A 25,851-nucleotide genomic window follows, 5' to 3' on the forward strand; every position below is an offset into this window, starting at 1 on the left:
GTTAAACAGGGGCTGAAAAATTGGGCCTTAGGCACTGGTGCTGGTGCCACAGCACTGCAACCCCTCACAGATACTCTATTTGGAGTGCAGGGACTAGCCCTGCTGCAAAGAATTGCATCAAAAATTGTAATTACATGCCCCTGTTAAACAGGGGCTGAAAAATTGGGCCTTAGGCACTGGTGCCACAACACTGCAACCCCTCACAGATACTCTAGTTGGAGCGCAGGAACTAGTCGTGCTGCAAAGAATTGCATGAAAAATTGTAATTACATGCCCCTGTTAAACAGGGGCTGAAAAACTGGCCCTTAGGCACTGGTGGCGGGACTTGCGGCACCCAGAACAAAAAATGTTTTTACAAGCTATCATCATGATCATTAAGGAGGTAGAGAATAATTACTCAGTATAACAGGATAGTCACTTAGCATCAGCATAGGCAGTCTTTGAAGGGATCTGACATTTCAAAAAAATGTATTCGGTTACATCAGCATCAAGTGCTTGGTAGCTGGTGGTGATCCAAGACTGATTCATTTTTATAAAGGTCAGTCGATTGACTGAGTCGGTGGACAGACACACCCTGTGATTGGTTACAAAGCCTCCAGCAGCACTGAATGTGCGTTCCGAAAGAATGCTGGATGCAGGACAGGCCAGTAGCTCAATTACATACTGTGCAAGCTCTGGCCAGTGATCCATCCTCAAGACCCAGTAACCCAGAGGATGTTCCTTGAGAGCTAAGGAAGTCCTCCTCTTCCTGCCTTTGTTCTGCCTCAAGTGCCCTGTCCATTATTCCATGCAGCGTGTGCTCCAACAAGTGGACAAGGGGGACAGTGTCACTGATGCATGCACTGTCACTGCTCACCATCCTCGTGGACTCCTCAAATGGTGACAGGACAGTGCATGCATCCCTGATCATGGCCCACTGGCATGGGGAAAAAAACAAGCTCCCCTGACCCTGTCCTGGTGCCATAGTCGCACAGGTACTCATTGATGGCCCTCTGCTGCGTGTGCAGCCGCTGCAGCATGGCCAACGTTGAGTTCCACCTGGTGGGCATGTCACAGAATAGGCGGTTCTTGGGCAGGTTAAATTCCTTTTGGAGGTATGCCAGCCAAGCACTGGCATTATATGACCGGCGGAAATGCACACAGACTTTCCTGGCCTGCCTCAGGACATCCTGTAAGCCCAGGTACCTGCCCAAGAACCACTGCACCACCAAGTTAAGGACGTGAGCCAAACAGGGCACATGGGTCATTTGTCCCTGTCGGAGGGCAGAGAGGAGGTTGGTGCCATTGTCGCAAACCACCATTCCTGCCTTAAGTTGGCGTGGCGTCAACCAGCTCTGAACCTGCCCCTGCAGAGCTGACAGAACCTCTGCCCCAGTATGGCTCCTGTCCCCCAAGCACACCAGCTCAAGCACCGCATAGCATCTTTTGGCCTGCATACTCGAGTAGCCCCTTGAATGCCTACGGAGCACCACTGGTTCCAAGGACAAAGCACAGGAAGAGGCCACGGAGGAAGAAGAAGAGGAGGGGGTGGAGGAGAGAGGTGTGTCAGAATCATTAGTAGTGGCATTTTGGAGGCGTGGTGGCGGAACAACCTCCAACACTACTGCACCTTGTCCTGCATCCTTCCCAGCTGCCAGCAGAGTCACCCAATGCGCCGTGAAACTTAGGTAACATCCCTGTCCATGCCTGCTGGACCATGAGTCAGCGGTAATATGCACCTTACCACTGACTGCCCTGTCCAGCGAGGCATGGACATTGCCTTCCACATGCTGGTAGAAAGCCAGAATCGCCTTCCGTGAGAAAAATTTGCGTTTGGGTACCTGCCACTGAGGAACCACACATTCCACAAACTGATGGAAGGGGCAGAGTCTACCAACTGAAAAGGTAGCAGTTGAAGTGCTAGCAATTTTGCCAAGCTAGCATTCAACCGCTGGGCATCTGGATGGCTGGGAGCGAACTTCTTTCGGCGGTGCAGCAGCTGGGACAGGGAAATTTGCCTGGTACAATCTGACGTCGGTGTACCGAAAGCAGATTGCCTACAAGTACTTGGCTGTGACACACTAAATCTACACCTTCATTCCTCTCAGTGCAGGTCTTAGAGAGGACTGAAGGTATAATGGGGTTGGAGATCTCAGCTGATGAGGAGCAAGGAGAGGTCCTCTTTGTTCTTTGGTGTGGGTCTTTTGGATACGCTTGCCAACGAACTGCATGGCAGGTCAACATATGTCTGGTCAAACATGTGGTGCTCAAGCGGGAGATAATTTGGCCACGCGAGATACGCTTGAGACATATGTTGCAAATAGCAGCAGTGCGATCTGATGCACTCGTCTCAAAAAAGGCCCACACCAAAGAACTTTTGGAATAATGCACAGAGACAGCAGCGCCCTGCACATGCGGAGCTTGCAGTCAGTGTGCTGCCCTTAGGCTGGCCCCTGGAGGGCATCCTGCCTTGTTGGTGAGGTGCCTCCTCCTCCTCCTCCTCTTCCCTCCTATCAGGCACCCACGTTGACCTCATCATCCCCTCCCTCCTCATCACTGGAGCAAACCTGGCAGTATGCTGCAGCAGGGGGAGCCTGACTGCCAGATTGCTGTTCTTCTTGGGCACCCCCTCTGTCCGTGCTCACGTTACTGCCTTCATCTAGCTCAGTATCATCAGAAGGGCCTTCTAAACACTGGGCATCCTCCTGGAGCATGTACCCAATACTGTGGTCAAACAGTTCGAGGGACTCCTCTGGGGGACATGGTGGGGCTAGGGAAGGAGTCACTGATGCCATTGAGCTGAGGGAAGAGGCCGCATTGGCAGCTGCTTTGCCAGACAAAGTACCCTGAGCATGGATGAGAGAGGATGGGGAGGATGAGGACGGCTTGGTCATCCACTTGACCAAGTCTTCCGCATGTTGCGGCTCAACACAGACAGCTGCCAAAAAAAAGGCCAAGCGTGTCCCACGACCACGTGCTGATGAGGATGCACCGGCTTGGCTTGTGACTGTCTGCCTCTCCTTGTTGGCCTTACAGACATACTAATGGCCTGCAGTGAGATGTAGCTGCACTAAGCTGGGATATATATATATATATATATATATATATATATACTGATACTGCAGCTAGAAAAATCAACTGCCTACCTGTAGTATGAGAACACCACCAATCTTCTACAGGTAGCTTTAGATGAACACTGTGCAGAGGTCGCACTACACTAACTCATAGCTTTAGTTGAACACTGTGCAGAGGACGCACTACACCAACATTAAAATAATGTAGCTGCCTGCGGTAGTGATAGGATCAGGAAAACACCACCAACCTTCTACAGGTAGCTTTAGCTGAACACTGTGCAGAGGTCGCACTACACTAACGTGTAAATAATGTAGCTGCCTACGGTAGTGATAGGATCAGGAAATAACCACCAACCTTCAACAGGAAGCTTTAGCTGAACACTGTGCAGAGGACGCACTACACTAACGTGTAAATAATGTAGCTGCATGCGGTAGTGATAGGATCAGGAAAACATCACCAACCTTCTACAGATAGCTTTAGCTGAACACTGTGCAGAGGTCGCACTACACTAACGTGTAAATAATGTAGCTGCCTGCGGTAGTGATAGGATCAGGAAAACACCACTAAACTTCTACAGGTAACTTTAGCTGAACACTGTGAAGAGGACGCACTACGCTAACGTTAAAATAATGTAGCTGCCTGCGGTAGTGATAGGATCAGGAAAACACCACCAACCTTCTACAGGTAGCTTTAGCTGAACACTGTGCAGAGGTCGCACTACACTAACATGTAAATAATGTAGCTGCCTACGGTAGTGATAGGATCAGGAAAACATCACCAACCTTATACAGATAGCTTTAGCTGAACACTGTGCAGAGAATGCACTACACTAATGTTAAAATAATGTAGCTGCCTTCAGTAGTGATAGGATCAGGAAAACACTACCAACCTTCTACAGGTAGCTTTAGCTGAACACTGTGCAGAGGTCGCACTACACTAATGTGTAAATAATGTAGCTGCGTACGGTAGTGATAGGATCAGGAAAACACCACTAACCTTCTACAGGTAGCTTTAGCTGAACACTGTGAAGAGGACGCACTACGCTAACGTTAAAATAATGTAGCTGCCTGCGGTAGTGATAGGATCAGGAAAAAACCACCAACCTTCTACAGGTAGCTTTAGCTGAACACTGTGCAGAGGACGCACTACACTAAAGTGTAAATAATGTAGCTGCCTGCGGTAGTGATAGGATCAGGAAAACACCACCAACCTTCTACAGGTAGCTTTAGCTGAACACTGTGCAGAGGTCGCACTACACTAACTTGTAGCTTTAGCTGAACACTGTTCAGAGGACGCACTACACTAACTTGTAGCTTTAGCTGAACACTGTGCAGAGGTCGCACTACACTTACTTGTAGCTTTCGCTAAACACTGTTCAGAGGATGCACTACACTAACTTGTAGCTTTATCTGAACACTGTGAGGAGGATGCACTACACTAACTTGTAACTTTATCTGAACACTGTGCACTACACTAACTTGTAGCTTTAGCTGAACACTGTGAGGAGGACGCACTACACTAACTTGTAGATTTAGCTGAACACTGTGTAGAGGTCACACTACACTAACTTGTAGCTTTAGCTGAACACTGTGAGGAGGACGCACTACACTAACTTGTAGCTTTAGCTGAACACTGCACTACACTAACTTGTAGCTTTAGCTGAACACTGTTCAGAGGACGCACTACACTAACTTGTAGCTTTAGCTGAACACTGTGCAGAGGTCGCACTACACTAACTTGTAGCTTTAGCTGAACACTGTTCACTACACTAACTTGTAGCTTTAGCTGAACACTGTTCAGAGGAAGCACTACACTACCTTGTAGCTTTAGCTGAACACTGTGCAGAGGTCGCACTACACTAACTTGGGCTTTAGCTGAACACTGTGAGGAGGACACACTACACTAACTTGTAGCTTTAGCTGAACACTGTGCATTACACTAACTTGTAGCTTTAGCTGAACACTGTGAGGAGGACGCACTACATTAACTTGTAGCTTTAGCTGAACACTGTGAGGAGGACGCACTACACTAACTTGTAGCTTTAGCTGAACACTGTGAGGAGGATGCACTACACTAACTTGTAGCTTTAGCTGAACACTGTGCACTACACTAACTTGTAGCTTTAGCTAAATACTGTTCAGAGGACGCACTACACTAACTTGTAGATTTAGCTGAACACTGTGCAGAGGTCGCCCTACACTAACTTGTAGCTTTAGCTGAACACTGTGCACTACACTAACTTGTAGCTTTAGCTGAACACTGTTCAGAGGACAAAGTACACCAACTTGTAGCTTTAGCTGAACACTGTGAGGAGGATGCACTACACTAACTTGTAGCTTTAGCTGAACACTGTGAGGAGGATGCACTACACTAACTTGTAGCTTTAGCTGAACACTGTGCACTACACTAACTTGTAGCTTTAGCTGAACACTGTTCAGAGGACGCACTACACTAACTTGTAGCTTTAGCTGAACACTGTGCAGAGGTCGCACTACACTAACTTGTAGCTTCAGAAGAACACCATCAATTTTCTTCAGGTAACTGTAAATACTGTAACAACACAAGCCTTCCTGTCAGTAGGAAGATAATAACAGGAACTGATCTAGCTAAACTGAATACAGTGTATATATATATATATATATATATATATATATATATATATATATATATATATATATATATATACAACACCTGAGACGCATATATATACACAATACACTGTAAGTGCAGCTAACTGACTGACTGTCCTGCCTAATCTATCTAACTTAAATCAAATGACACTGTCTCTCTGTCTCTGTCTCTCAACGCCGGAACACACTACACAGGGCCACTGTGCAGGCGGCCTTATATAGTGTGAGGCGTGTACTTAACCCCCTGAGCCATAATTGGCCAAAGCCACCAGGGCTTTGCCCAATTACAGCTCTCTCTACAGACAGCGCTGTGATTGGCCAAGCATGCGGGTCATAGTGCATGCTTGGCCAATCATCAGCTAGCAATGCACTGCGATGTCGCAGTGAATTATGGGCCATGAGGCGCCACACGAATTTGGCACAAACGGCCCATATTGTTCGCAATTCGGCGAATGGGCAAACAGCCGATGTTTGAGTCGAACATGGGTTTGACTCGAACACGAAGCTCATCCCTACCCATGATTAGTGGGTCCTACACTATCCATAGATTTGGGAGATCCTGCTTCTCTGAACCATGAGAGCTACACTCTTCTAAATGGGAGAATCTTGAGGTCTCCACCTTTGACACAAGTGGACACTAATGAGAGGTACTTAATGAGGGAATGATCTGGCCAAGGTTACAAAAAATTTCTGTTTGGGACGACCAGAACCCTTCCTAGAGCTGGCCGTCCGGCCAAACTGAGCTATCAGGGTAGAAGAGCCTTGGTGAGAGAGGTAAAGAAGAACCCAAAGATCACTGTGACTGAGCTCCAGAGATGCAGTTGGGAGATGGGAGAAAGTTGTAGAAAGTCAACCATCACTGCAGCCCTCCACCAATCGGGGCTTTATGGCAGAATGGCCCGACGGAAGCCTCTCCTCAGTGCAAGACACATGAATGCCTGCATGGAGTTTGCTAAAAAAAACACCTGAAGGACTCCAAGATGGTGAGAAATAAGATTCTCTGCTCTGATGAGACCAAGATAGAACTTTTTGGCCTTAATTCTAAGCGGTATGTGTGGAGAAAACCAGGTAATGCTCATCACCTGTCCAATACAGTCCCAACAGTGAAACATGGTGGTGGCAGCATCATGCTGTGGGGGTGTTTTTCAGCTGCAGGGACAGGACGACTGGTTGCAATAGAGGGAAAGATGAATGCGGCCAAGTACAGGGAAATCCTGGACGAAAACCTTCTCCAGAGTGCTTAGGACTTCAGACTGGGCCGAAGGTTTACCTTCCAACAAGACAATGACCCTAAGCACACAGCTAAAATAACGAAGGAGTGGCTTCACAACAACTCTGTGACTGTTCCTGAATGGACCAGCCAGAGCCCAGACTGTTCATGGGGGGAGTCGACTTCAATTTTTTTCAGTTGGACATATACAACTCATATGTCATTTACCACAACTCCACCCAAAACCCCAAACACTTCCTTGGCTACCAGGAGGAAGCTTTCACTGCCCTTATATTCCCGAACGGCCCCCGAGAAAATATCCAATCAGATGTTCTTAGTCGACTCTCTGAATGCCACTTTCCCGATAAAATCCCTCCCAAACCAACAGGCCAATGATGTAAAAAAATGTAAGGTGTGTACCAGAGGAGGAGTCAGAAGAGAAACATCTTATAATTGTGCAAAATGTCCTTCCTAACCAGGCCTCTGCATAGGTGAATGTTTTCGCCGTTACCATACTTCAATTATTATTATTAGTGAAGTATGGTAAATGTAATCCTCAGCTCCTTCCTTCACATACCTTCACACCCCTTATGCCACTGCCTGCTCTGTAACTGACTCTGGCTTGTTATTTGACCACGCTTCTGTCTGCCGATTCTGTACATACCTCTGCCTGATCTGGAACTGACCCTGGACTGTTATTCGACCATGCTTCTGCCTAACGATTCTGTACATACCTCTGCCTGATCTAGAACTGACCTTGGACTGTTTGACAATGTTTTTTGCCTGCCTCATGGACTGATCTTGTACCCTGCTACTGGACTAGTGGGATTCAACACAGGGGTCTCACATATGTGAGGGGCTCCAGAATTGTTTTTCTGGATGAAGAAAACATTTTTTTTTGTTTTCTCTTTCCTAGATTAGGGTCTGGAGACTCGGAGGCTTCAAAGAGATTTGGGTGGGAGAAGCCTCTACCCCTGTCCCCATTCTGTCCTGAAAGAGGCCCTACTTCTGCCTGCTGCCTGTACGACTTACTGCCATTATGTCTCTGCCTGTCACACTGACCATGCCAGATGTTCCTGCCTACTACCAGGACCAATATTTTTGGCACTGCTGACAATATTTCTGCCTGCACTGCCCCTGGACTTTATATGGACAGTATCTCTGCCTGCTGCCTGGACAATTGTGTTCACTGTTGCTGACCAAGTCCCTGCCTGCTGCCTGGACCAGTGCTATCCTCCTGTGTACAACTGTGCTACTACAACCAAAGGTAATCTTTTGTTTATGCTTTGCTCAGCATAATGTATTTTGGGGTGTAATTCTTGGTATGTACATGCTATGTGTCCCTGGAACACCTGACAGTGTTCCTTGCATGTTGGACCTCTGTATGTGGCCAGGCTGTGTAGAAATCTCACACATGTGATATCGCCCTACTCAGGAGGAGTAGCAGAATGTATTTTGGGGTGTCACTTTTGCTATCTAAATGCTATGTGTTGGAAACAAATATTCCTACATACATTGTACCTGGTTATCTGCAGCAATGTCCTCTCTACAACCTTCTAAAGCATACATGTTACACTGCTACTTCAATGTTGGACCTCTGTATGTGGCCAGGCTGTGTAGAAGTCTCATACATTTGGTATAGTTATACTCAGGAGGAGTAGCAGAATGTATTTTGGGGTGTCATTTTTGCTAACTAATTGCTATGTGTTGGAAACAAATCTTCCTGCATACATTGTACCTGGTTATCTGCAGCAATGTCCTCTCTACAACCTTCTAAAGCATACATGTTACACTATATCTCTGAGCTCTAGTAGACAGGAGGCAGGAATCTGACATTATACACTGCAGAGCACATAGCCATAGCAGGGAACTGAGTGTAATCTGAGACCTGAGTGTGGGGGGTAAAGACACCCCCTCCACACAAATTAATAGGGAAACATGCACAGCTGAGGCTGTCAATCACAGGCTTTGTGCTGGATTTCCCCTCCTCCACACCCCTCAATCCCTTGGAGTTGGCATTAACTGTCAGAAAGTAAGGAAGGCAGCAGAAAGAAATCACATTGTACTGTGGTTTTATTAGGGATTATAGCTCTGTTCATTACCACACAGTTTTTACAATATGAAAAGAAAGTGGTTGGGTAATCCTCAATATGATACGGCACCTCATCCCAATATTTTAGAGAGTCATGTAAAGGAGAGAGGAGTGCGGGGATTATAGCGGTGCCAAAAATACACAGTTATACTTAAGTAAAAAACATGAATATTTTATTAACAGAATTCTTAAAAGGACACAATGAAATTCACAAGAACAAGGTGTGCATCACAACTAAGACATTTAAAAAAACATTTGTAGCGAAGTTTTACGAGACTCGGCCTAAAGAGTGTGGCGGCCAGTTCCGTAGACAGGTATTTGAAAGTCCTACATGTTTCGCCAGAGTTGGCTTCTTCAGGGACAGATGTTTTATACCTATAACGCTATTCAATCTATGAAGAAAAATTGACAGTCAGAACAGTATATACTAATTGGCCTAAAATTAAGTAAAAAAATGCAAACAATATAAATGAAAACAAAAAGAGGGAAATCTTGCGAGCCACAATGATCCAGTGCTCAATGTGCATAAATGTGAAACTTCTAAACAAACAAAATAAATGTAGATAACTGTGAATATCTAGCCGCACACGCAGTTCACGTATTCATGTCCGTGCACAAGTATAGAAAAAATTATTTGCGCTGCGCTTGATATCAAAAAATTAAATAAAGTGGTATCAAAGATCCCTAGTGTATAAATATCAAATACGACTTACAAATTTCTATATGCGGTGTGTATCTTAACCTCTATATTATGCTTACATATCAAACACTAAGAGTGCAATGTGCATGTACACTCACGCCAAAGCAAACATAATCAAGTGATATATCAGATAACATGCAATATCTCACATCTAGTGTAGCATGCACAAAATCAAATCACATGAACATGAAATAACATAAAAGTGCTTGGTGCTTTTTAAACGCAGTCAAAATAATTTGAGCTTGGTGATCTCTTTATAATAAAGTGTCCATAAAATGTCCAAATTAAAAGTGCATCTGTGTTCAGCGAAATCCAACACATCAGGTGCAAATAAATCCAAGTGCTGCAATCAACTGTGATGAATCCTGGAAACCCCCCAAAGTGATTGCGCTCACCTCAAAGCGTGTGACACAGTGGCTAACTATGTCAAATCACGCTTGGTAGCCCCTCTATGGGCTCTGCAAGGTCATATAGATCCGATCTCCACTCACTTTAGGTTGACAAGGCTCCATAGACATCCATATATAGAATGAAGAGAGACTATATAGTGTAATACTATCAACCACTATTTTATTAAAATATAAAAAAATCGCTTCCCCCAAAAGGGGTACTCACATTCTCCTGGTGCTGCTGTGCACCAGACAATAAAGCGCCATGTAAAATCGCTAGTTAATGTGCCGCAGGGAATGTTTTTCCTCCTAGCTCAGCTGTATGCTTCTCGTCCGTCCTGGCCCCTCCCCTACGCGTGTTCGGCACATCTTTTTATTAATCATCTGCAATTTCCAAATCTATACCTTAAAGTGGCATACATAAATTATTCAAATTACTTCAACCCACATATATGTATGTATGCCACTTTAGGGTATAGATCTATTTTATTTACTTTACAAGATTTTACACACAAGCAAGATATTAACCCCCCTTCATATTGTTATTGTTTCTCGGACGGAGATGCAATCGAACCAACCACCCCTCACACCCCCCCCCCGTACCTCCCACCCCCTTCCTCCTCATTTGGAAATTGCAGATGATTAATAAAAAGATTTAATGATGTAAGGGTTAATGGGGTATGGGGACTGCTGTTTTTTAAATTTGGCACTTGTGCGTTTTCACTCAAATTTGGCACTTGTATGTTTTCACTCAGATATACAGGTCCCATGACAGTTATGGCATATGGCAACCCCTAGCATATTGTATATGGGGTAGCGTTCGCAATATATTAGAGATATTCTGAGGAAGAAAATTTGTGATATGTAAGGTTGTTTAATATTGTTTTATCTTATTTTATTCACTTTTATCGTTTTGATTGTCCTTTGTATCGCTTATACCATATATTTTAATGATCGGTTTTATGTTAATAAATATGTATTGTAATAAGTATAGCTATGTTTGGTGCAGCGGGGCATCTTGTTTTTTCCTCCTAAATGCTCCGTCCTGGATTAGTATAGGTTTAAAATTGGGTACATAGTGACAGCTTATAACTATGCAGCGTCTTTGTATTGATTCGCAATACAGGAGATAGAGTAATGTAGCCCATTAGGATCTAGTCTGCGATCTCAGGCAAAATGGCCGCCAGGAGAGTATTTAGGTGATAGAGCATCCGTCCAATCACATCCCCCTGATGAAGACACGTGACCCCCCTGTGTCGAACACGCGTAGGGGAGGGGCCAGGACGGACGAGAAGCATACAGCTGAGCTAGGAGGAAAAACATTCCCTGCGGCACATTAACTAGCGATTTTACATGGCGCTTTATTGTCTGGTGCACAGCAGCACCAGGAGAATGTGAGTACCCCTTTTGGGGGAAGCAATTTTTTTTATATTTTAATAAAATAGTGGTTGATAGTATTACACTATATAGTCTCTCTTCATTCTATATATGGATGTCTATGGAGCCTTGTCAACCTAAAGTGAGTGGAGATCGGATCTATATGACCTTGCAGAGCCCATAGAGGGGCTACCAAGCGTGATTTGACATAGTTAGCCACTGTGTCACACGCTTTGAGGTGAGCGCAATCACTTTGGGGGGTTTCCAGGATTCATCACAGTTGATTGCAGCACTTGGATTTATTTGCACCTGATGTGTTGGATTTCGCTGAACACAGATGCACTTTTAATTTGGACATTTTATGGACACTTTATTATAAAGAGATCACCAAGCTCAAATTATTTTGACTGCGTTTAAAAAGCACCAAGCACTTTTATGTTATTTCATGTTCATGTGATTTGATTTTGTGCATGCTACACTAGATGTGAGATATTGCATGTTATCTGATATATCACTTGATTATGTTTGCTTTGGCGTGAGTGTACATGCACATTGCACTCTTAGTGTTTGATATGTAAGCATAATATAGAGGTTAAGATACACACCGCATATAGAAATTTGTAAGTCGTATTTGATATTTATACACTAGGGATCTTTGATACCACTTTATTTAATTTTTTGATATCAAGCGCAGCGCAAATAATTTTTTCTAAACAATATAAATGGACACTTTAATGTGTTTGCGAGCTGTCAAACATGAACCCACGAGCACCAACCCAAAGTGCAGCCGCTGATAACGCCACGCACATAAACATGCCAGCCTACCCATCCACCCAACCACCACAGCCTAGCACCCACAAGATGGAAAATGACTACCTGTAGGTCACCAGTGATAGGTGCAGCGAGCCCCTAGAGCAACACCACAAGCCCAGGGTACAATGAGCAGCTGCAGGGGGCAAAGAGGAGGACCTGGCAGAAATTATCTATAGAGAAAAAACAACAAATGTAACAGTTTTAGTGGGCCCCCAAAATCAAAAGGGTCCACCAATTTACAAAACATCATTGGACTAACATAGTCTCTGGCTGATACTCACATTAGTTATCTAAAAAAATTTGTATACAGGACACCGGGACATAGTCGGTTCATAACATCAGGCCTGCCACATAGCAGATGATAGGGTATGGGTAAAAAATCTCTAAAGATAATAAGAGAATAGAAAATAAAAGAAAGGGGGAATTATATATAGAAGCCCCACCAGCATAGGTGAGTTAAATTGGAAATGTGTGAACAAGTTATAACTATCAGTAGATATTAGTACGGACTTTTATAGAGAGGAAAAATCAATATTGTGCACTTACCATTGGGCATAGTGCGATAGATTAAGCGGATGGCTGATGTGGAGTTCGCAGCTGATTGTAACACCCAATACAATATGCTGAGGGGGAAAACCAGACACAGACCTAGTATGAACGTACTGTCAAACAAAGAAAGAGGGCAGTGCTTGCCCCATGAAGGGGTTGTAAGCTTAGTGTACATACCAAGCAGGAGTGGAAATAGCGTATCGGTGTCCTGTTGATCCCTGGCGATGTACAGGCCGGGGATGCCGGCGCTCTTATGCCCCCCAGCACACGTGCAGCGTCTGACATCACCGCACGTGTGAGCGGACAAACAGAGCCACTGCGCATGCGCAACTCGCAAAAGCCTCCGGGCCTACAAGGTCCAGGTGGCTTAGCGGTAGTGTCAATTGTAATGTGTGTTGACACGCTACAGACACAGCGCAGTACTGAGGGGCCGGTTAAGACAGTACAGTACACTGGAGATGATCAGATCCTAGGATCACCAGATGTCAGACTGCACAGTAGTGTGCTCCCAGCACAGAGACCGTGGTCTCAGTGAGAGCACGATTTGGACCCAGAACACTTGATTCTGGGCCACTTGATGGATGTGATAGCCTCTGGTTGGCTACCACAGTGATCAGTCACTGTGAAGCCTGCCCCTATGTTTTGTCTCTTTGTGAATGGAGGAGAGAGACACATCATATCTCTCTCTTTCCCTGCAAACAGAAAAAAAGTGTAAAAAATAATAAAATAATAATAAAATTAAAAAAAATACCTACATTAGATCAAGGTTTGATTTAGGTCAGTGCCAGGGTTAGTGTTTGGGTCAGGGTCAAATGTCAAGGGCAGGGTCAGGGTCAGTATTTTTTTTGACAAGATTTTTTTTTTTATTATTACTAGTGTTTGTGTTTTAGGTCGGATATAAAAAAAACAAAATGTGCACCATTGTTTCTGTGCTGTACAACGTGTCCAAACAAAAACTAACATACACATATGTGGTATCACTGTAATCGTCAGGAGCAGAAGAATGTATTTTGCTTTGTTCTTTGGTGGCAGGTTATGGCAGTAGCATGAAATATACAGCTACATTTTTGAAAAGTTTTTTTTTACTGATTTAGGCTAGTTTTCCTTTGATAATAAAAAAATCAGGAGATATTCATTACTATTTACCACCAAATGAAAGCCCAATTTGTCCTGAAAAAAACAAAATATAATCCACCAGAATGCACAAAATAGTTGTGATGGAATGTACGGTTTTACTAACACGTGTCAAAGTTGCAAAATTGTGCTTAGGCATTAAGATTTACCGCACAGGGGTTAATACTGGTTCTAATATATATCTGTGAAGTCACTGTTTTATGTGAGCCTATCAAAGCGTTATCATTTGCTGAGCCCGGAAGAAGGAGGAGTGGTGTTGCCCCTGTGTCTGTTTTTATATGACTTTTTACCAACATTTAAAACTATTTTTGTATCCAGTTTTTGTCTGGTGCTCCTTTCTGTATTTATACGTTTGAGCTACTGTTGGTTGCCCATCAAGAAAAGCCTCGGTAAGTGGAAGCCACCCCACTTCTAGCTGCTGAGCTTGTTTAAAGTTTTCCTTCATCTGACTACACTTGCAAGTCTAAAAGTTCTCAACAGCTTTCAAGGTATGTTGTTCTCAAAATGATGTGCACACCTAAAAGCTTGCTGAATCTAATTGATTTACCACAGTGATAATTGAGACTAGTGCATTGAATTGGCACAGTTGCTTGAAGTCCAGCTCTAAAGCCTGCAATAAAGGGTGACAATGCCACAGGTTTTCCCCCTAAGAAAGCTAGTGCCTATAAAATAGCACCTTATTTTCAAAATTTACAGCAACATGTGAAAGTGCCTGTTAGGTCCAAATTTTTGGGTTAAGACACACTTTAACCACTTTAGCCCTTGAAGAATATACCCCCTTCCTGACCAGGCCATTTTTTTTTGCGATACGGCACTGCATCGCTTTAACTGACAATTGCATGGTCGTGTAACGTTGAACAATATTCACCTCACAAAAAAAGAGTGACAATTTTGAAAAAAATGCAATATTTTATACTTTTTGCTATAATAACTATCCAAAAAAAACAACAAATTTCTTAATCAGTTAATCAAATTTCTTAACCAGTGACATTTATACAGCGATTAGAGCTAAAAATAGCCACTGATTACTGCATAAATGTCACTTGCAGGGAAGGGGTTAACAATAGGGGGCGATCAAGGGGTTAATTATGTTCCCTCACTGTGTGTTCTAACTGTGGGGGGATGGGACTGACTAGAGGAGGAGAGAGATCGTTATCCTACTTAGTAGGAACACATGATCTCTCTCCTCTCCCCTGATAGAACTGGGAATTAAGTATTTACGCATAATGTCACGAGCGATCGCGGGTGCCCGGCGGTCATCGCGTCTGCCGGCATGCATGTCGACTCCGACGGCACTCTGCGGGTGTGCGCGTCCTGCTATGGCGTCTTAAAGAGCCGACATACAGCTACAACGGCTCGTGCAGGGGAGGCATCCTGTTACAATTTAACTGCAACGGCTGGTCGGGAAGGGGTTAAAGTTGACATTTTGAAAAAATGCATTTGGAGAAATTTCAACCAGTGGGTTGGACCAGTGCTTTTATGCATTTGGAATTTGAAAAATAATTAGGTGTAAGAAACATAATTTAAAACAAGCCTCTGGTGATGCCATCAGATCATTTTTGTATGATTTTGTAACATAATGAGCAGTATTGAATTGAGTATTGAATAAAAGGTCTTGCTGTACAAAACCATGCAACAAGAGGTCATCAGATTTCCAGGCATACAGGTAACAGGCTTTTTACAGTAGTACAAGAATGATCTTGTTACATTAGATATGACCCGCCTCTCATAAAAAAGTCTTCACTTCAACTTTAAAAGAAATCCATCATGAAAGATATAAGAACAGAGACCATAGATGAACTATTCTGAAAATACTAGATGTTTGTGTTTCTATATTTCGAATTGGGACTTTGAACAAGCAAGCAGATAAAGACCCCTGATTTTTCTTTGACTTCCCTTATCTGCATACTTATCTCAGGTTGGTGAAAGTATTAAAGCATTTACATATACATATATTCCTCAATAGCCACAAATGATTTATAGCGGTGCTCCACCCAAAAGGGGAAGCTCCACTTGTTTGCACCCTCCACTGCCACATTTAGCACTTTTCTGGGGGGAGGGGGAGCGGGTACCTGGTTTTGACAGGTGCCCACTCCCACCTCCTGGTAAAATCACCATACGGCGATCTACGACATATCCAGCCCCTCCTCCTTCCCCCCTGCTGCCTTCTAGGACCTGTGTGTGTTCCAGAAAACAGCGAAACCATTCAGAAAGCGTAGCGCGACTTGCGCATGCGCAGTAGGAAACCGTTACTTGCAATGCTGGCACGTGCACCCGAAGCCGATGGACGAATCGGCTCGGGGTGCTGACATCACAGGATCACGGGATCCCTGGACAGGTAAGTGTTCTTATATTAAAAGTTAGCAGCTAAAGTATTTGTAGCTGCTGACTTTTATTTTTTTCCCTCAGACTGAAACTCAGCTTTAAATTCACTTTATATGCAACAAATGCTAACCTAGATATTACTTTGTAAGAGTAGCAGTGACATCATTACTGTACTGCACACAGGGCCGCCATCAGGGGGTACAGGCAATACTCTTGTAAGGGACCCGAGCGTCTCAAGGGGCCCGGTGCCAGGCCCGCTCCCCGCCTCCCCTCACATGAAAAGAAACTCTCATCTGATCTGCATGCAGCCGCTAGCCCGTGTGGCGCCCGCAAAAGAGAACAATAGAGAATACAAGCCTCAGCCTGGGTCTTCTCAGCGAACAATTTGGGGTGTTCGCGGCAAATTCGAATGCCGCGGAACACCCTTTAAAAGTCTATGGGAGAAATCAAAAGTGCTAATTTTAAAGGCTAATATGCAAGTTATTGTCATAAAAAGTGTTTGGGGACCTGGGTCCTGCCCCAGGGGACATGGATCAATGCAAAAAAAAGTTTTAAAAACGGCCGTTTTTTCAGGAGCAGTGATTTTAATAATGCTTAAAGTCAAACAATAAAAGTGTAATATCCCTTTAAATTTCGTACCTGGGGGGTGTCTATAGTATGCCTGTAAAGGGGCGCATGTTTCCTGTGTTTAGAACAGTCTGACAGCAAAATGACATTTTGAAGGAAAAAACTCATTTAAAACTACCCGTGGCTATTGCATTGCCGACAATACACTTATGCCGCGTACACACGGTCGGACTTTTCGTCTACAAAAGTCCGACAGCCTGTCCGACATACTTCCGACGTACCTTCGGCGGACTTGCGGCAGACTTTCTTACGAACGGACTTGCCTACACACGACCACACAAAAGTACGACAGCCTAGTACGCGGTGACGTACACCAAGTCCGACGAGACTATAAAACGGAAGTTCAATAGCCCGTACGACACCCTTTGGGCTCCTTCTGCTAATCTCGTGTTTATCTCGTGTTAGTAGAAGTTTGGTGAGAGACGATTCGCGCTTGTGAGACTCGTATTTTTCAGTTCGTTTTAACTGTTGTTCAGTCTGTGCTTGTGAGGTTTGTATCTGCTTTTCAGTGCGTTTGGTCAGTTGGCATTGAGAAATCTTTGTTTTATTGGCCGCTCGTTCCTGATTTTCAGGTCGTTCTTCACAGGCCTTGCTGTTCTTCAGTGCGTTCTGTTTAGTGCGTTCTGACCAGCCGACCGTTTTGAAGCCATGTTACCTGTACGTACTCGTCGTAGAGCTCGTGCATTGTATGTGCTTGGTGCTGTAGTTTATTCTTCAGCCCAAGACCAGTCCATGAACAGGGCGAGGAGGAGTTCATGGACCAAGAATTGGTTGCTTCAGCGTGACCAGTTCTGTCACATGCCTTTGCTCCGTGAGATCTGTGAGAATAATCCTGAGGATTTCAGGAACTTTCTCCGGATGACGGACCCCGTTTTTGACCGTTTGTTGGCTTTGCTGACCCCCTATATCAGCAGGCAGGATACCTGCATGAGGCAAGCCATCACTCTGGAGCAGAGGCTGGTCGCTACCTTGCGGTATTTGGCCACAGGGAGAAGCCTGCAGGACCTTAAGTTCTCGACAGGCATCTCCCCCCAGGCTCTGGGGATCATTATCCCAGAGACCTGTTCTGCCATCATACAGGTCCTGCAGAAGGACTATATTAAGGTAAGATATTTTTCTTTTATTAGCATCACATGTTCTTTTATGTAATCTTTGATAATGTAATGTATTTCTTGCTTCAAACACTACTTACCATCATTGCAATATAGTGTGAATGTCCCCTTTTTATCCTCACACATGCTGGAATTTTTTCCTGTTATTTTTTGTCATGCATGTATATTTTCCTTCAATAACCTTCCCAGCATGAAGTGATGGGAACATATCCACCTAGTCTACTCATTTTGAATGTATTTTGTTTGAGTGTATTTAGTGTGCTTATAATTAGCAATTATCTAGATTTCACAACTCCCCCACCCCCCCCACCTAAACTCACTCCAAATAGTGTGCTGCTAATGAGCAATTATCTAGATTTCACAACCCCCCCACCCCCCCCCCCACCTAAACTCACTCCAAATAGTGTGCTGCTAATGAGCAATTATCTAGATTTCACAACCCCCCCACCCCCCCCCCCCACCTAAACTCACTCCAAATAGTGTGCTGCTAATGAGCAATTATCTAGATTTCACAACCCCCCCACCCCCCCCACCTAAACTCACTCCAAATAGTGTGCTGCTAATGAGCAATTATCTAGATTTCACAACCCCCCCCCCACCCTCGTTAAAATTTGCTTGAATGTTCTGTGGTGTTGATTTGTCTAAAGCAAATATATGTTGCACTTTGCAAAATGCATGTGCACTCTACAAGTGCATTTGTTCCAGTGCTTTAGTAAATGAGCATAAGCTCTGCTGATTTCCATCATCAAATCATATGCAAGCCTCAAAGTGTTTTCATTAATTGCCCTTGCCTGTGATTGTGTACTCCTTGCAACATGAATGCCTTTTTACATTACCTCATTTACTGTAAGCTGGTTAGCAACTGCACCTGCAGAGTGCGACAACTGCAGTCTTGTAGCCTTTTTAGTCCCTAAATTCCTGCGTGTCCTAAAAGTAATCTTTTTTAGGGATTTCACAACCCCCTAAAATGTAATCAATGTTCCATCAGAGGGGGTGAGCAATCTGATAAGTGTGCCTTTCCATATTAGTTATTCCAGAAGAATTAAATTATTTAATGTTATACTGATGCTGGGGAATAATGTTTTTAATTGTCTAATTTTCTTGCAATGTTAGCTTCCAAATTAATTGATTTTGGTTTTCTTGTTTGATTCCCCAGTTTCCTTCAACGCCACAGGAATGGCAGACTGTGGCATCCCATTTTGCCACCCGTTGGGACTTTCCCAATTGTGGAGGGGCTATAGATGGGAAACATGTCCACATTGTGCCACCACCCCATTCATATTTTAATTATAAGGGGTTCCACAGTATTGTTTTAATGGCGGTGGTGTTGGCACACTATGATTTTTTATATGTGGACGTGGGGAAGAATGGCCGGATGTCGGATGGAGGAGTATTTGCCCAGACGGAGTTCTGCCAGCGTCTCCAGAGTGGTGGCCTGGGATTGCCACCTGATGAGGATAACGTGGAAGGACTCCCCTTTGTCTTCATTGCCGATGAAGCCTTCGCTCTCAGCAAGCACCTCATGAGGCCATTCCCCCAAAGAACCCTCACCCCGGAGAGGAGGGTTTTTAATTACCGGCTGGCCAGAGCTAGAAGAGTGGTTGAGAATGCGTTTGGAATTCTGGCCAGCCGGTTCCGCCTGTTTCAAACAGCCATTAATTTGGCAGAATACAAACTTAATTTTATCATTTTATCGTGCTGCATTCTGCACAACTTTTTAAACAAGCATTCTCCCAATTATATAGGCACAGTTGGGCCTGAGGCCGGACAAATAGAAGCCAACCTTACAGGCCTGGATACTGTCCGTACTGGCTTGGCCCCCCAAAGTGCCCGTCAAGTTAGACAGCAATATGTTAATTATTTTATGGGTAGGGGGGCCATTGCAATGGTCCAGGATATATAATTTTTTACAATAAAAAAAATATTGAGGAAATCTTGCATTATATTTATTGCTTGCCTTTCTTTTGGGCTGTCTCCTAGGTTATGGTCGAGCAGTTGTAGTGCCAACTGTATTTTAATTTTAAATGTCTAAATAAGCTCCATTGCCACTGTAAACAACTTTTTTACAATTATAACCAAACTGATACTGAGCCTTGAAATAACAAACCACACATTTATTTAATTCCTATAAGGAGATGTTTTTATTAATGGTTGTTATGCATTCAGTTCTGCATTTAGTATAAAATGTTCATAGACAAAAATATAATGATATCTTAATAATGTAGAAAAATATAATTATATTTAAATATTTCTACCTAATCCACAAAAAATATTTTTGGCTTTTTGATTTTCGCAAACAGGCTTTTTTATTTTTTTTTGGGAAAATCAAGTTTTGTTGTTTTTTTTGTTTTTTTGAAAATCAAGTTTTGTTGTTTTTTTTTTTTTTTTTGAATCAAGTTTTTTTTAGTTTTTTTTGGTTTTTTAAAATCAAGTTTTTTTTTGTTTTTTTTGGTTTTTTTAAATCTATTTTTTTATTTTTTTTTTGTTTTTTTAAAATCAAGTTTTTTAGTTTTTTTTGGTTTTTTAAAATCAAGTTTTTTTTTGTTTTTTTTGGTTTTTTAAAATCTATTTTTTTATTTTTTTTTGTTTTTTTAAAATCAAGTTTTTTAGTTTTTTTTGGTTTTTTAAAATCAAGGTTTTTTTTGTTTTTTTTGGTTTTTTAAAATCTATTTTTTTATTTTTTTTGGGTTTTTTAAAATCAAGTTTTTTAGTTTTTTTTGGTTTTTTAAAATCAAGTTTTTTTAGTTTTTTTTGGTTTTTTAAAATCAATTATTTTTTTTTTTTTTGGGTTTTTGAGAAAATCAAGTTTTATTTTTTTGTGGATTTTTGAGGTATTTACGAGAAACAGCCCTCCTTTTTTACATTAGGTTAAACAGCCATTTATGTTCTGCCAAAAAAAGAAAGAGAAGGCCCAGAATGGGGTCAGCAAAACAGGAAATGAAGGACATGATTGATGTTTTGGGGTTTAAAAAGGGCATTTAGATTCCACCCAAAACATCAATCATGTCCTTCATTTCCTGCTGCATACGATCCAGCCGATTACGCATTTCATCGATGTCTTTATTCCAGGCCATTATTTGACCAATTAGCCGTTGGGCACTTTCAGAGGTGAAATAATCACTTCTTGTTGTACCTAAAGTGGAATGAAACCAAAAAATGTCTTTAGAAATATGCACACATACATAGTTTACCTTACCATAAATAAAGCTGTTGTCTCAGACACTGACCTGGTGGGGTGCCCATGTAGCCTAATTCCTCCACATCCTCGGGGGTGGCACTGTTGCTTGAATGAAGCACAACCAGATCCCCTAAAATAGAGTAGACAAATTACATTAAACAAAAGGCAGCCATGCATAGATTAACGTAAGCTGGTGTGTCAGACACTCACCTGGTGGGGTGCCCATGTCGCCCACCTCTCCTTCCTCCACATCCTCAGTGGGACTTGGGCTGATTTCCCAATCATGTTTTGCTTGGGGTGGACTGTCTTCTTGTTGGCTGAGTGATTTTTCCCCTATGTGAAACAAAAAATTATTAATCTACTTAGCACACAGATATTTTAGTACATAGTAATTTTGCAACATTTGTAGTGAAGTGGTTTGTGTAGAGTTCCTATTTTACCTCAATATTTAAAATTATAAAGACATATCGGATAGATAGATATCAATATCTCAAAATATAGTTAATAATCTTTTGATCTCTCGCTATATCTGGAACAAAATCTCTAAATATCTAACTAAATGTAAAGAAAAAAAAGTAAGATAACTTAAAATATTCCAAAAGAATGTTTTACATTTCTATATCTATCTATCTACCTATCTCTATATTTCTCTCTCTCTATATATTTCTCTCTCTCTCTCTCTCTCTATATCTATATCTATATCTATATCTATATCTATAGATATAGATATAGATATAGATATAGATATAGATATAGATATCTATATATATAGATCTATCTATAGATATGTAACGAGGTTTATTAAAAGATCGTTTAAATTGATGAACAAAAAATCGTATAGGAAGGAAAAGCACATGGAGCAGTATACAAGGTAATAAACACAAGAGAAAAACACGACAAGTACTTACTTTTTTTAAGAACTTTCCGGATACGTCGGTATTGATCCGGCTCCCTGAGTTTCAGGTCAGACCATCTTTTTCTCAATTGATCTTTGGAGCGCTGGACCCCAAAAGATGCCTGCAAAGTCTCCACGACCTTCGCCATTATTTTGGCCTTGCGCAAATTTGGCCGTGCGTACGGCCCATAATTCCCATCATAGTCGTCTTTGTGAAGAATGGCCACCATCTCCACCATCTCTTTAAAACTCATATTAGAGGCCTTAAATCTAGGCCTCATAGATTTAGTTGACGTTCCAGCCTCCGGGCTGTCTCCACTACCTGAGGTCGTCAACATTTCAGGTGTCTCCGCCATTCTTTAACTCCACTACGCGCCGTAACAAAAAATGGGCGGAGAACATGAGTTAAAATCGAACGTCAGGGGCGGGCGACGCAGGCGGAGTTTCACACATGCGTAGTGTATAAAGAGGGGCCTTGCGCACGTGTCGTACGTACGTTCTGTGCGTCGAATTAGGGGGCGGAGAACATGAGTTAATTTCGAACGTCAGGGGCGGGCGACGCAGGCGGAGTTTCACACATGCGTAGTGTATAAAGAGGGGCCTTGCGCACGTGTCGTACGTACGTTCTGTGCGTCGAATTAGGGGGCGGAGAACATGAGTTAATTTCGAACGTCAGGGGCGGGCGACGCAGGCGGAGTTTCACACATGCGTAGTGTATAAAGAGCCTTGCGCACGTGTCGTACGTACGTTCTGTGGTAGGTGATAGTGGACCAGGACGTTACAAAACGAAGGTAATTTTAGATATATATTTTTTTGGGTTTTATGGTCATGACTTTGTAGCAAGCGGCCTATATGGCTTGATAGATTGATGAGGCCTACATAGGGAGAAGATGATGAGGGGTTAGCAGAAACCTATAATAAAAGTGTTTTTTGTCTTGTGACTTCATCTTTTCCAGATATAATGAATCCCCTATTTAAGGATCCAGAGTTCCTTACAGCTTTTATTTCGAAATATCGAGAGATGAGGAATTTGTGGGAGGTGAAACACCCTCAGTATTATGCAAAGCATGTGAGGAAGTCAACGCTGGAGAGACTTCTGTCCTTTGTCCAGGCGACCATCCCGGAAGCAACAATGGAGACATTGCTCAAGAAAATTGGGGTCTTGAGGAACATGTATAAGAGGGAGCATAAGAAGATCCAGGAATCAAGGAGATCAGGAGCATCAGCAGATGATGTTTATGTACCCAGGCTGTGGTACTACAATCAACTCCGTTTTCTGGATGACCAGAATGAAGCCAGGCCATCACTTTCAACCCTTCCCTCCACCCTTCCCTCCACCCTTCCCTCCACCCCAGCAGAGGCTGATGAGGAGCAAGCTGGGTCTTCCATCCTGGATGAACCAGATATGACCATCTGGAGTCAGGTAAATTATTTTAACAAATATTTACTGTACTAATATTGATGATGTTAACTGGATGTTATAATTGTCTAAAATAATTTTGCACTCAAAATTGTGTATACATATCAATTGACAGTAGTGGCTAAATATGTTTGGCACCTGCTTGAAATAATTAGGGTGTCTGATTAGACTCTTTTATTAAAGAGATGTATTCACATTGAATTTGCTATTCATGAGAAGCAAACTGTGTGTCATTGATGAACCCAAAAAAATATACTCAAACTATTGTCCTTTTTTTATACACAGGATGAGTCCATCCAGGAGGAATGTGGGGAAAGTGGCAGGCAGGAGGAGACCGGGCCCATGGACAGCCTGGAGGAGGCCGGATTCACCATCATCCTGGAGGAGGCTGGGCCCAGTGTCAGGCAGGAGGTGGCTGCTCCCAGTGAGGTGGCTGCTCCCAGTGAGGTGGCTGGGCCAAGTGAGGTGGCTGGGCCAAGTGAGGTGGCTGGGCCCAGTAGGAGCCTGACCGAATCCCAAGTGCCTCCCCTCCACCTTCCCAAAAAAAGGGCCAGGAAGGGGATGGTCACACAGGACGCATCCCTGCGCCTCATGCAAGAGGCCACCCGTTTTTTAAGGAGCCCCCCCGAAGCGGAAGAATCCTATGGCTGCTACTTAGCCAGCAGGCTTCTTCAGATGGATTGGGAGCAGCGCCTCATTTGTGAGCGCCTATTTGGGGAAACAATCCATAAGGGGCTGCAGGGCACGCTAACACAAAACACCCAACTACATGAGGCAGCCCCCCCTCCTCCTCCTCCTCCTCCTCCTCCTCCTCCTGCCACAACTGAAACACCACAGCCACAGCCTCCAAAGAAGGCTACAGGGAAGGCTGCAGGGCAGCGTGGAGGAAAGGCTGCAGGGAAGAGAAGAAAGTGATGACCTGGGTTCAGTCTGGTCTGACAGAAGACGCAGGCTGTTGTAGGACCACAGTCTGGGGACATCTAGATCATCTGCTGGTGCTGTTGATCTCTGGGATTCTTGGACCAGATTGTGCTCCCTCTTATATGGACTCCGCAAGATCCCAATTTTCTGGTACACCGACTTTTTCCAGCGTTGACTTCCTCTTTATTTTATTTTGACCATGAATAAATGGATCTTTTTTGAGTTTAGCAAAAGACTTTATGTGTTTTCTTTGAAATCATTGATTTTACACACAATGTTAAATTAACAAGGGACAACAATCTCATTGAGTTTGGAAAAAACACACCAAAAATACATTACTAATGTTAATAATGTTCAAGTGGTAAGTCTGGAAAATAAAAAAATTTACATAACCAAAAACGGTGCTTTGGGTTAACTTTATCTAAAAACTAAAAAATAATCACTATAAAAAAAAAAAAGAATAATGGGTTCTTTGTGGTAACTTTACAAACCTAAAAAAAAAAAAAAAAAAAGGGGAAAAAGTATTATTAGTATGGAAACATTGTTTTTAAAATGCATACTATATCATTCATGAGATCAAAGAGAAAAAGAATCCAGAAATCAGTTTGGGAGAACTCTGATTATGAACAGCAAAACACCTTTGTTCTTTAGAGCACTCGTAAAGAAGAAATAAAATGCGCTGCATTCAATGATCACAGATTTTGCAGCGTGATGAATGTGCTACCTACAATACGAACACTAGTTTTACTAGACCGAGTGCTTCAGTTTAGTTTTTGCTTATGAGCATGCGTCGTTTTTTTGTCCGTCGGACTAGCATACAGACGAGCGGACTTCGGGGTCCGTCGTAGTTACGACGTAAAGATTTGAAGCATGCTTCAAATCTAAAGTCCGTCGGATTTGAGGCTAAAAAAGTACGTTGAAAGTCCGGAGAAGCCCACACACGATCGGATTACCAGCCAGCTTTAGTCCGTCAGCGTCCGTTGGACTTTTGTAGACGAAAAGTCCGACCGTGTGTACGCGGCATTAGAAGTTCATTGATAAAAACGGCATGGAAATTCCCCAAAGGGGAACCCCAAACCAAAATTTAAAAAAAAAATGACGTGGGAGTCCCCCTAAATTCCATACCAGGCCCTTCAGGTCTGATATGGATATTAAGGGGAACCCCGGCCAAAATTAAAAAAAAAAAATGACGTGGGGTTCCCCCTAAATTCCATACCAGACCCTTCAGGTCTGGTATGGATTTTAAGGGGAACCCCGCGCCAAAAAAAAAACAAAAAACGGCGTGGGGTCCCCCCAAAAATCCATACCAGACCCTTATCCGAGCACGATTGCGGAGCGGCCCGGAGAAGAAAATGAAGAAGAGAAGAAGAGAAGAAAAGAAGAAGAAAAGAGCGGGAGCCTCCCCCCCATGCCATGGGTTCGGAG

Source organism: Aquarana catesbeiana, linkage group LG05 (genome assembly GCF_042186555.1).
Source record: "Aquarana catesbeiana isolate 2022-GZ linkage group LG05, ASM4218655v1, whole genome shotgun sequence".
Taxonomy (NCBI): Eukaryota; Metazoa; Chordata; class Amphibia; order Anura; family Ranidae; genus Aquarana; species Aquarana catesbeiana.